The sequence below is a fragment of the Panthera onca genome, chromosome F2 (genome assembly GCF_046562875.1).
Source record: "Panthera onca isolate mPanOnc1 chromosome F2, mPanOnc1 haplotype 2, whole genome shotgun sequence".
Lineage (NCBI taxonomy): Eukaryota > Metazoa > Chordata > Mammalia > Carnivora > Felidae > Panthera > Panthera onca.
In genome coordinates, this window is record NC_138356.1 from 16871488 (window position 1) to 16883552 (window position 12065).

At 39.9% G+C, this 12065-nt stretch overlaps 1 long non-coding RNA gene across 2 annotated transcripts; it reads right to left on the minus strand.

Moving 5' to 3' along the window:
* Positions 1 to 227: 227 nt before the first annotated feature.
* On the minus strand, positions 228 to 11414 carry LOC132664147 (uncharacterized). 2 transcript variants are annotated; one of them, XR_013553481.1, is made up of 3 exons: positions 11318 to 11414; positions 1433 to 1655; positions 228 to 362 (listed from the first exon to the last, which is right to left on the minus strand). It is a non-coding gene; the product is annotated as an uncharacterized LOC132664147 (long non-coding RNA). The 2 variants fall into 2 exon arrangements; XR_009603482.2 differs by lacking the exon at positions 11318 to 11414 and adding an exon at positions 5830 to 5969.
* Between the last annotated feature and the right edge of the window lie 651 nt (positions 11415 to 12065).

Sequence of the window (12065 nt, forward strand, 5' to 3'; positions counted from 1 at the left end):
TTCTGAGATAACATGTCCAGACATTACATGCTACATTGCCATAGGTAGCAATTACAGAAGATGAGTAGAATACAGATTCAGAAATGAATACAAGAAAAATATTCACTGGGCATTGGTGGTGGCTGCTTTTGAGAAATCCACAGAAATATCCTTGTTGAGTAATAGTGAGGTTTTATTGAACACTAAATCCACCCTCTCTCCCAAAATTGGTTCTACTATGTCCCTTAATTTTTTTCAGAATAAACTCTTCTAGTTACCTTTGCTTCAGGTTACCCTTGGTATTGATGACTGGACTTCCAAAAATGACGATGGATGGAGCTAGGGGATTCCAACTCTGACCTACTTTCCACCAATATCACCACCTAGGGTTTGTAAAATAAATGTAGAAGAAAAGGCATTAAAAGCTTGATTGGGGGGGGACTTCAAAGATGAGCATAAAAATATGTAATGAAAACAGAATGATTGAATGCCCTAAAATGTCACCATAAAGAGACATTATCACTATCAGTGAAGAAAGTATATGTATGTATAAACTTCAAAGAAAGTGTATGTATGTATAAACTTCTGAAGTGTGAGAAGAGCGACCAGCTATGAGCTAGTACAATTGTTGTAAAAACCGACATGGACTTTGTAGTAACAGACCAGGTTCAAACTCTGCTCTCTCACTTAGTAGCTATGTAACACTGAGCAAATTATTTAACTTCATGAAGTCTACCTTCTGTTTAATTTGGATTCCTAACTACCTTACAAATTTACTGTTCACTCATTCAAATAAGTAATAAATGTTTGATTTTTGAGCAATTCCTAGAAACCAGATACCATGCTGGGTGCTAGAGATTCAACAATAAGACACAATGTTTTTCCTCATGGATTTCATTGTCTAGGAGAAGAGATAGTATAAAATAATTATAATACATTGTGACAACTGCCTTAATACTGTTAAGTTCAAGATAGTACAAGGTGATTGTGTCCCCTTAGGACAATCAAGGAAGGCTTCAAAGAAGAGATGAAGTCTAAGCGTCAGTGAATGTTTAACAGATGAGCAGAGATAGGGAATGGAAAGACTGCGAGTGCAAAAACAATGAGTAGCCAGTGACATGATGTGAAAAATTTAGAAACTTCACGAGTTCGGGAAACATCAAGTGGCTCAGCTTGTCAATATATTTAAGAAGTAAAAGAGGATTGGTGACCATCTGAATAAGAAGGTGTAGCAAGGAGAAGGATGACACCAAGGCTTCTGTAGCAGAAGACTCAGTGGCCGTTGATGTCCTTTACTGAGGGACACAGAGAAGGGATGTTAAGAAGAAGGGATGACGAAGATAAAGAGGCAACTTTGGGACAGGTTGACTGTGAGGGTTCTGTGAAACGTCTAGATAAAATGTCTTGTAAGCAGTTCAATGTACTGGTCTGGAGCTCAGGAGAAAGAACTGACCTGGAGATTCAGGTTCAGAACCCAGAGCCTCAGATGTAAGACCAGATGAGCACTCGGATCTTTCCTTCACATAGGCTGACCTCAAGGCAAATGACAAAGTGTGGGGTGTGGGGTGGTGTCCAAGGGAAATCCGCAATTTGGTTCAGAGTCTTTGTGGGGAAGAGTGGTATGCTTGGGAAACCCTGTGGTCCGTCCTCATAGCAGAATTACCATCGAGGAAAACCTGCCATAAACCAAAAAAGTACTGTCAAAATTATATAAGTTATCTTATTTGCTTGCATTTTAAAAGACATTTTGAATGAATACAAAAGACCACAGCAGTACTTATTAAAATCCCTGTCTCTTTCTCATTTGCTTCCCTCTCATCACATACTGCTCCTTCAACCCTCCTCCATGTCCTGAAAAACCTTCTCCTACTTCCAGCCCCCACATTTCCTATTCCTATGTCCTTCACACTTTCTCTTATTCTACATCACAAAATCCCCAAATATAAGTCTGATAAGGAAGAGCTTCTCTGGAGGGTGGGGAAGGAGAACAAATGAAACCTGCAAAGTCAGTATCGTTTTAGAGGCCAGGAAGAGGAGAAAGGTTGGAAGGACTTATGCATTAATAATTTTGTTCTTGTTACAGTAGACTCAAAAGCCAGCCTGATCATCTAAATAAGTAATGCATGCAAAGAAGCTCAGCAGAGAGCAAGGATCCTTGTTCCAGGAAATGGGATGGAAACCAAAAAGTGAAGAAGGTTCTAAGCCATGGGTGAAAGGTGTTTCCTAGAGAAATTCCCTGGGCTGCTGCAACTGCGGCAGCAACTTGGATATGTTGTAGTCATCTCTGGTACAAGGCGAAAGAAACTATTAAAGTTTCTGGTAAGGCCTGAACATCATTGGAAGAAGGTATAAAGTGAGAAGAAAACAAGAGCCAGGACAGAAGCTTAGGGAGCAGGTTGAAGGAGAAAGTCAGTAAAGGATTCTGATGAGAATCTGTCAGGAGGTAAAAGAAAACTGGGAGTGTGTGGTGTCCTGGAAATTAGGATGCATTTTTTCAAGGATACAGTGTCAAATGTCTCATAACCATCAAATTTGATATGGAATGGAAAGTAATCATTGGATTTGGCAATTGGGAGGTCACTGATAACCTTAGCAAAAGCATATTCAATGAAATGGTAGAGGCAAAAGGCAAATTGCAGTGTATTCACAGTGAAAAATGAAAAACTGGGGACATGAGGACAACTGTCCTGAGAAGATTGTCTGAGGATAGGAGACAACATAACAGCTAGAGGAGTTTGTGGCTTCCCTTTCTCCCTCTCCCCTCCCTCCTTCTCTTTTTTGTCTCTCCCTCCCTCCCTTCTTTCCTTTCTGATAGGCAAGACTTGAATCTCTTTAAATGCTATTGGGTAGGACCTTGTGAAAAAGAGTCTACAAGTCCAGAAAGGAAATTATAGAGAAGGGGTGGGGGGAGCAGATTTAGATTGAAGGATTCACCTGGAATAAGAGAAGTAGGATTATGCTTTCTTCTGAGAGTAGAGGGAAGGAAAGTTTTAGTAGGAAAGCAGGAGGTCATCAATCAGGAAGTTGAAGGAGTTTCTGTCTGCTAGCCCTCAAGTTCTCTGCAAGAAGTTGGTAAGGTCATCCACTGACAGTGAGGTATAAGGAGGGAGGATTTGGGTAGGGGGACATAGGGAGAAGTTTGGAATAGTGACAGTATAGAATGGGGGAGGGGGACAAGATAAATGGCACAAAGGTTCATGTTTATAAGACCACATGTTGGGGGGCACCTGGGTGGCTCAGTCAGTTAAGCGGCTGCCTTCAGCTCAGGTCATGGTCTCGCGGTCTGTGGGTTCGAGCCCCGCGTCGGGCTCTGTGCTGACACCTCAGAGCCTGGAGCCTGTTTCAGATTCTGTGTCTCCTTCTCTCTCTGACCCTCCCCTGTTCATGCTCTGTCTCTCTCTGTCTCAAAAATAAATAAACGTTAAAAAAAAAAAGATTTAAGACCACATGTTGGAGACACCTAGTATATTTGAGACTCATAGGATATTTTTCTCAGTTGCAGCTGCATGAGGTGCAGAGATGCTATCATTAGATGTATTCAAGGATAGCAGTTTGAGGCAGGTGAGGCATTCGATGCCTGCTTCCTCGCAAAAGAATATAGGTTAGTAGGACAAAAAATCATGCAGTTGTGATTTTCTAGCAGGAAGAAATGTTTTAATTTAGTGAAGTTTAGTCAAATGAAGTCCAGTTATGGCATTTAGTCAAGGCCATGAAGGTCTTCTAAAATTGCTGGTTTTAACTTTGGGCAAATAAACTGCAAAATATCAGGTGGTGCCACTTGGTTAGTGGACCTCAGGTTGTGATTGCTGTTATCTTGAGGATACAGCAGGGGTAATCAATTCCCTTTTTGCCCTACCCAAGTCACGGGGGACAAAAGAATTCCAACAGATATAATCCTCTTGCCCTTGCAGACAACTTCTAACATACCAGGAAGTAGTAGAACAGTGACTTTGGGGAACTTGCTTACAAAGTGTCCACACACATGAGATTATTTCTTACAATTTTTGCATAAAGGCAGAAATATTTTTTCTCAGAAGAGAGATCTGAATTCAGACAAGGTGGAAGCAAACATAAAAGAGCAAGAGCCAGAATCAACCAATTTGTCCTTTTTTCATCCAGTTAAGAAAGCAAACTAATCTTCCAGCAGAGAGGAGTCAAAGCAGGCAAGAGAGTTGGAGTGAATCAGAAAGAATGCCCAAGGATTCATGGAGGTCATAGCTATGCTCCTTGAAATTGCAGTGTTTGTGTAATATTTCAGAAAGAAACCTGCACCTGAGCCAGAGCCCATCTTGAGGCATTGATTGTGGAATGAATGGGAACACAGCTTGTGTGTGTGTGTGTGTGTGTGTGTGTGTGTGTGTGTGTGTTTATGTGTGTGATCTTTACTATGTGCTAACACCTCACTTTTTCTCATTTAATTCACATATCAACTCTGTGCCAGGGATGTGATTTTCCTTATTTCACAGAGGAAACAATCTGGGGCTCAGAGTGGTATGAGAACTTGTTCAGGTTTGCTTTCAGAAACTGCACACTGTATGGCTGCATGGGTTGTAGAGATAGGCAGAAAAAGCCTGAGGACTTGGCTCTGCCACTAACCACCTCTGTCACTTGGGGAACTAGTTAAGAATAATTATACCTGTGATAATCAGTTTTTTGTGTAAACTTGTCTAGGTTACAAGTCTTCAATTATTCAATCACTATTCTAGGTGTTGCTATGAAGGTGTTTTGCAGATGTCATTAAAGTCCATAATCAGTTGACTTTAAGTAAGGGAGATTATTCTGGATAATCTTCACAGGCCTGCTTCAATCAGTTGAAAGAACTTAAAAGTAGTGCTGAGGCTTCCTTGAAGAAGAAGAAATTCTGTGGACAGCAACTTCAATCCCAGACTACTCTTCTCTACAGATTTTGGACTTTCCTTGTCAGCCACCATGATCACATAAACCAATTGCACCAAATCTCTTAAATTTGTGCCTCCTACTGATTCTGTTCTCAAAAGGAATCTTGACTGATGCAGCATCTCCCTCTGGTGGGTTGTGAAGATTAAATAAAGTAATGTATTCTCTATGGGAAGTGCCTGACATGGTGCCAGAAACACTAAAAAGTGGTTTGAAAAATGGCAGTTACTATTATGATGACTTGGCAAACACAGGTTGAGTGTTCATCTCGTTGACTTACATACAACCTGACATTTTACCCAACAACTTGGTCAAGAACTGTAGTTACTGGTCTGGGTTCAATCCCTAATTCAGGGTGACCTCAAGCAAGCCACAACATCGAAGGGCCTTGGTTTCCTTTCTGTAAAATGAGGAGCTGTACAACAAATTATTTTTTGTACAAACTCTTCCAGAGTTGATGTTCTCTGGGTCAGTTTTGACCTAATTTATTAGTTTTTTATTAGGCTGATCTATTTCATCCAACTATCAGACAGGATCTATTCCATTACAGTTACATTCAAGGCTGCTTCTACACAAATAACTCTCTAATTACTGCGTGGTTTATGGCCTGAGAATACAAACTAAGTTTAATATTAACCTGAGCAAAGCATTCCTGGTCTTTTAGCCAGTGGTTATATAGCTCTTGCTTTACCCCAGACTACAGGCCATGGGGAACATAAAAGAGCATGAAATCTGGCTCCTGCCCTCAAGGAACATAGGGAGACATGTAAAAATCAGATACTATTATGAGGGACTATATATTTAAGTCAAAGCACTACTGGAATTGAGAAAAAGGGGAAAATAAGATCATTCTGAGTTGGAATGATCAGAAAGGCTTAATAGAAGAGGCAGGAATTCAGATTGATGAGATGTCTATGTAAGAGATGAGAAAGAAGTTAAATCTTCCACTCTTACTGTGTGTTATTTATTCCACAATTGAATGCGTGAGATTTGGGCATCTCTTTACATTGCTGCTTGCCTTTGTGGACACAGATGATTTTAAAAGTGGCTCCTTCATAACTTCAGGCTTTCTCTCCTATTCTCCATGGCATGTTCTGTGCAAAGATAAATGGACAGCAGGTGTACTCCCTTGCTCTCATTTACACATGGATACCTGCAAACACCATGATAAACCCCATCATCCATGCATTAGGGTACCCCCTCATTGGAGATTAAGCTCCATTAAGGTGGGGACCATGCTTCTCTTGTCCACTGTATAAATATTCATGGATAAAACAGTGAAATTGCTCTCCAGAATACAGGAGACAGACAGGGGAAGTTTCCCTATTTGAAATTTTCAATGGAATTATACCCTTAAAAACAGGGATTTTTTTTAAAAAAATGTTTATTTAGAGAGAGAATGAGAGAGTGAGTATGCATAAGCAGGGGAGGGGCAGAGAGAGAGAGAGAAGAAGAAAGAGAGAATCCCAAACAGGCTCCACACTGTCAGTGCAGAGCCCGACTCAGGACTCAAACTCATGAACTGTGAGATCCTGACCTGAATTGATATCAAGAGTCAGTCTCTCAACCGACTAAGCTTCCCAGGCATCCCAGAGATTCTTATACTTTGGAAATTCTTTGATTTTCAATGTCAGCCCAGTCCAACTCCCCACTCCCACTCTTTGCAAAAGAGCCCTACTGGCAGAGCTTCTTATCCAAAGAAACATTGACAGAACTACTGCCAAAAACTTGATGGAGCTAAACAAAAAAACCAGTGGCTGTGGGTAGAAGAAAAGTTATGCTTGAATAACAAGCAAACACCAGAATGATTAATTTTATAAGCACACCTTTGAGATCAGATAAAGGCAGCTTGACTTTTAAAAGACAATATTCATTTTTATCGGTTTAATAAACATCTCTTAGCAATATTGATAGTCATCTTTAATGGGCAGGAACAAAGAAACCTTTAACAGTTAAATTTAAATTGTTCACTAATCTTACTTCAGTTTATTGCATCTCTCATGATGATCTCTTGCTAAATGAGTCTAAAAATATACTTGGTGATGTGTGTAAACAGGCCAGAAATTCTCAAGACTGTGGTCTAATGAAAGCAAACAAACAGGGTTTACAAAATAATTCAGAACACTGAAAGAGGCAGTGTTTGAGATATAAATATAGATTTCTACAAACAAGAAGTTAATAATCATAAGTTAGTATCCATAAGGATCACTATAAAGATTGGAGTAGAAAAATATCCTCCATATTCAGAAACATTTACTAGTCAATTGCAAAATAATTCTGTCCATGGATTATTAACATTTATATTCCAAAAAAATTTTGTAAACATTGACTCAGTTACAACTATGTACAATGAATAGTTCTCAAAACATACTGTATCCAATAAATGCAATCAATCATTACATATTTACCAAGGACTGAACTATGAATATTCTGGGTAATGTAGTGTATGTACACTGTTTTTGTCTGTCAGCTTTTATGTATTCTCCCTTCTTCTGTTAACAACACCTGAATTTGCCTTTGGGGGGGTCACTCTCTCCCATTTAACACTATGTGTTTCAATGGGATTGACCCCACTCTGCTAGCTCCAAGGATATTTAGGTAATAAAGACCTGCTTAGTTGTCCTTTGGCCACAGTGATTGATTTAGAGATGGCATAAGTACAGATAGAAATAGAGGTGAGTTTGGTTATAAAAGCCAGGCCAGTGAGATTAAATTCTGGGGTTTTATTAGAAAAACTTGGGCAAGAGAAGCTCTCTTTCTACAGATTGAAAGCTGTAAGGGTGATGAGCTGAGACCCTGTTAGAAAGACATCAACACAGAAGGTAGAGAGCAAGACCAAGTCTTAATGGTGGTGTTGCCTTTTTCCACTTGCCCCCAGATCTTCTCTCTCCTCTTCACTACTGGATGACTAAATTAATTCTATCAATCTCTCTTCCCCCACTGACTCTAGGTGGGAGTTCTATGAAGAGATCAGGGACATTAGGTTATTTACCAGTCCCTTTCTGTGGGGTTTTCTCAGGATGGCTGTCCCTCTATTGGAGGCTACAAGTCCTGTTAGGAAATCGTCTCCATACAACTCTCTGCCTTAAGGTTCCAGTAACCACTCTTGGTTTGCTCCTTCAGGCCTGGAGATGGTAACAATGTCCCACTATTACTTACTCTGATATATCAATATCCCTTATAGCTTTCCTAAGTTCTGCTTCCATCTTTGTAATTAGCCCTCTTTTTAAAACCCAGCTGGATAGAGATGTCTATTTCCTGCCAGGACCATGACAGATAAAATGACATTATTATAGTTCTTAATCCAGACATGCCTAAAGATAGTGATACTCCTGACTTGTCAGTTACTTGAGCCAAATAAATTCTCTTTTTCCCAAAGGCTGTTTGAATTGTATTTTCTGCCTCTGATAACAGAAAGTCTTAATATAGTTTGTCATGTTGTTTTGATTGCATAGACACAAAACACTTAAATAAAAGGGAGAGGACACTGTTATCGACCGAATTGAGCTGCTCAAATATTTATGTTGAAGTCCTAACCCCCAATACCTCAGAATATGATTCTCATTTGGATACAAGTTCTTTAAAGAGGTCATTAAATTAAAGTAAGGTCATTATCAGGGGCCCTAAGCCAATCTGATTAGTATCCTTATGAAAAGAGGAGATTAGGACACAGACATGCACAGAGGGAAGACATTGTGAAGACACAGGGAGAAGACAGCCATCTTTGATTGAAGTAGAAACCAACCCTGCTAATATCGTGATATCAGACTTCTAGCCTACAGAATTGTGAGAAAATAAATTTTTATTGTTGAAGTCACTTAGTCTTTGATACTTTGATATGACAGCCCCAGCAAAGTAATATAGGCATCTATAAACTAGAACTGGGAAAGACACTTCTACAGGCCAAGAACTCTCTCCAGGTCTCTGATTCAACATGGTCTCTTAGCTATGGCATCTGTGTCTCTCTGCAAATTCGTTTCATTTACATTTATAACTCACTGGCTACTCCTTCAATATTTCCCAATCCAAATGATCCTAAACTAATTGACTTGGTTAACTGCCATTCATACTATTAGGGTGAAACCTTTGCACTGAGTCAACCTCATGAGTTTCTAGCCAGCAATGGATAAGCTTCCTTTGGATTATATGCCCTTATCTGGTTCTGCCAGTGGCTGCTGTGTGTAAGGAAAAATCATATGCTGGTTCTCTGCACAGAAAGTGGTGGGAGGGCCAGTTATAGAGAGAAAGAGAGGCTGGATACAGCTGGCATTTGATAAGTTCAGCATTTGGTCTCCTGAACTAGTGGCATTAATAATTTTATGAAAACATCAACACCAACACATACTGCTCAGATCTGGCTTCAATTTTTACTGTATTAGTCAATTCCTCATTTCAGTTACTTACAAGACCCACTGTCTTGACCTTGAGTCTTATAAGACACCCTAGAATCCTTACAATAACCACACTGCTGTGCTTGACTTAGTTTGGTATGTGTTTGTTACTGGAAAACAAAAAATCCTTGATTAAAATAGTTTCAAAAGAGACAAGCAATTTTGTTCAGGGAAGAGGGATTTGTTTATGTTTATGTTTAATTCATCCTGACAGTTATATCAACTTTGTGACTATGCTAGTGTCTCTTCACCTCTTCATATACAAGAAACAGAACTAATACTGAAGAATGGCTTCTACCTCCCAGTAATGCTGCCAGAGAATCTTAAGAAGGTTCCTCATGAGGTCATATACTCTTACCTGAGGTAGGAATTGTTATCTTTTAGTTTATGGAACCCTAAAGAAGAGAACTATTTCAAATTTCCTGAAATGTTAATTTTTTTTCCTGCTCCATGAACTTCTCCACAGCTCTTTACTTACTTCCTGATACCACACAGACAAGATCAAGTAGGTGTAGGAATTAAGTTTCACAATTTGTGGAGCTGATATCATGTGTCCAGTTGTTTGAATAAATTTCTGTCTGCAGTTATTTCCCTCTTTGGGGAAGTCAGGGGTGGCACATGGAGGAACTGGGTTGGGATGGGGCAACCCTGTGGGAACTTCAGCTTTCAGGCCTATTCTGCTGCCCAGTAGGCCCATCCAGCAGAATCACCAGGATTATTTCACTTTTATTCAAAATCCTGAAGGTGTGAGAGTCTGAGTGGGTGGGAGAAGCTTGATTTATTTTTACCAAGGCTGAATATTTTGGGACAAGAGGGGGCATACATGGAAAAGCCCCTTTTTATTTACTAGAGACAAAATGTAAAAACACTGAATGATTTAAGACAAGAGGGCCACAAGATCAAATTTTCATCCCAGAAAGACCACTCTGAATCACTTTGAGTGGAGAGTGGTTTGCAGGTGGGCAGGCTGGAGTAGAGCCAGGCTCAAAGGCTGTTGCAGGAAACCAGGCTAGAGATTTTGATGGCCCAAATGAGTTGGAGTCAGTGGGAATGAAAAGAGGAAGGCAATGAGAAAAACGGAAGGATTACAAGTGTGGCTAAGGCCTGCTGTCCAATACTCCAGGAGGAGCAGGTGTAAGGGTACATCTGTTGTACTAGGACTTTGGCATTGAAGAAAGGGATGGGATGGTTAGGACCATGCCTGAGCAACTCTGCTTTCAGTTCTTCTCTCTGCTTAAAGCCAGTAAAGAACTTGGAGACTTATCAGGATATTGTAAATTCCTTTAAAAGACAAAAGGATTAGCTGTCTCATCTGCTGCAGAGGTAGTAGGGTTGGAAAGAGCAACTGGTGAAGAGCAAAACAGCTGCCCTTGGAGAGCACTGAGGAGCATCCAGCCATGGAATTGGAGTCAGATATTAGGGATATTAAGTACTGATGCAGCCCAGCCCTAGCTGGTCTTTCAGGGAAAGGAACTATTTAAGGGGGAGGAAAAAGGGGACTTGAATTTTAAGTGGGTGTAAATTAAAAAAAATTTTTCCCCTAACCATATTTCATCCCTCACCTTCCTGCTCCTCATACATTTTAGTGACCACCTGAATGATGAATAACAGAGGCCAGACCTTTGCCTGGTGAGGTAGATGGTATTATTGTCATATAAGTATTTGCTATTTCCTCTCCTCCCTCCATTGACATTCGGTCTGGTCACATTTGACTTGCTTTGGCCAATAAAATGTGCATAGGGGATTTAAAATGTGCTCCTGTGATTTGGTGTGGCCTTTTGCATTCCTGCCCTTTGCCACAGATAGAGGCCTCTCCTTAAGCCTGGGTCCCAGAGTGAGTATAGAAAAGCATACTTGAACCACCTGCAGGCTGGAGCAGAGCCATTGCAGGCAACCTCAGACTCATGAGCAAAATATCTTTGTTTTATAAGTCATAGAAATCTGGGAGTTGCTTATTATACAGCATTATTACAGCAAAAGCTGACTAATATACAAATTATTCCCTAAAAGTATGATGCTGTTGTAATAAGAACTTAAAATATTGTCCTTGCCTTGGGACTGAAAAGCAGGCAGCAAAAAAGTGTTGAAGACTGGAAACATGATGATCTTGTAGTAGCAGCAAGATTATGTAGAAGCAAAAATTTGGTAAAACCTGCAATAATTTGGAGACAGAAAACATACCTCATGAATGGGTGGTTTGGGGTGACAAAATTTTAAGACAGACTGTTATTAGCATGAATTGGTTACTGCCTTCGATTAAAGCCTTTCAAGAAAGAACTGGCCTGCTTGTAAGCAGGGATGAAAGAGTAAAGAGTGACTCCAGAAATTCCAGGACTTGCAAATTTTAAAAATAGAACTGTTTCTCATCTTCAAATAGAAAAATGAAAACATGAAAAATGCTAAAAACCACAAACTCTGATTGATGCTAGTTAAGACCAAGTCTCAAGACAAAGATCTAATAAATATCACTGCCATATGTTTTGTTAAACGTTTAAATGTATTAAGAGAGCACCCAGTAAATTCTTTCATCTGGACAAAATGGCTCATAGAAAAGAGATGAGGACTAAGTTCCACTAACCTAATAAGCTCAAACCCTCTGTAATTACGCCTAGAGAGAAATAGAGGCATGACTTGAAAATTACTGTGGCTATGGTTGTCTCATGGAGTTAACTAAATCACACACAAAAAACTAAAAATAGTTTCTGGGGAGAAATTTAACTCCCAAAACACCGTTGCCCTGCTTAAAAGAGACTGTGACTTAGGGATGCCTGGGTGGCTCAGGGGGTTAAGCTTCGGACT